A 1,180-nucleotide genomic window follows, 5' to 3' on the forward strand; every position below is an offset into this window, starting at 1 on the left:
ATATATATATATATATATATATACGTATCCACATATTTTTGCATACATATATATGTATCAATATATTTTTGTGTACATATGTGTGTACACATGTGTGCATGTGTGTATATATATATTGTCCTTTATAACAATGATATATATATATATATATGCTTTATACATATCTATGTGTGTGTATGTATGAATTTATATATACATATGCATGTGTGTGTGTGTGTATGTGTCAATGAGACTGGGGACTACACACTGATCCGAGGTATCGTCTGGTCGATTGACCATATTTGTAAACGTGTTCAAAAAGTAAAACGATAACTTTCAGAATTGAAACGGGTACGGGTAGTCGGGTGTCGACTGTCTTGCATCGGCGGGCTGGAGGCTCTTTTTCTTTCTTTTTATGAAATCGTGACTAATATACAGCAGTAGATTATGTGGAAATTCTTCGTGAAGCAGGGTAAACATGACTTTAATTCGTTGTAAGATTGCCCATGAGATATCTGTAGGTCACCTATATTTCTTGATTTCCGAATGTACTTTGAATGTTTTGCGGTGTTTCTCGGTTGCGATGATGACTCGAGTTTATAACATCGACCCAAGGAGTGCTGCGTAAGAACTCTATGTAACTTGTTGATATAAAGCTGATGGAGACAGTAATAAAGAATATAATTATTTTTTCTCCAGACAGTTCTCCATCAGGATTAAAATAATTTGTTTTGACTATTGCATTCTAGTTCTCTTCTCTCTGCGTTTCACTGCAGTATTATGGCATTGTGGTACTTAGACATTATATAATGTTGCAGAACACTTTCTCCCTCTCTACATCATCATTATCATCATTTAATTTCTGCTTTTCTTTGTTAGCAGGGTTTCGACGATTGCAAACTGTGTTTTGCTTGTGCTTTACATTTTGTTAAGGGTTCTACAGCGAGAACCCCCCCCCCCCACTAACGCCAACAACTCCACAAAGTGTACCGGGTGCAGTTTATTGTGGCACCGACATTAAAGAGGAGTCTTGTTTCCAGCGAAACTAAAGAACTAAAGAGTCATCTCTACATTATGTTGTGTCTGTTCGTTTGTCTATCGGTATCAGAGTTGTTGCCTTTCACAGAACCACAACTTCCGCCATCGTACACCAACAAGAAAATTTTTTTTAAATCAACAAAAAAAAACTATCTTCAAAATG

Source organism: Octopus bimaculoides, chromosome 15 (assembly GCF_001194135.2).
Source record: "Octopus bimaculoides isolate UCB-OBI-ISO-001 chromosome 15, ASM119413v2, whole genome shotgun sequence".
Lineage (NCBI taxonomy): Eukaryota > Metazoa > Mollusca > Cephalopoda > Octopoda > Octopodidae > Octopus > Octopus bimaculoides.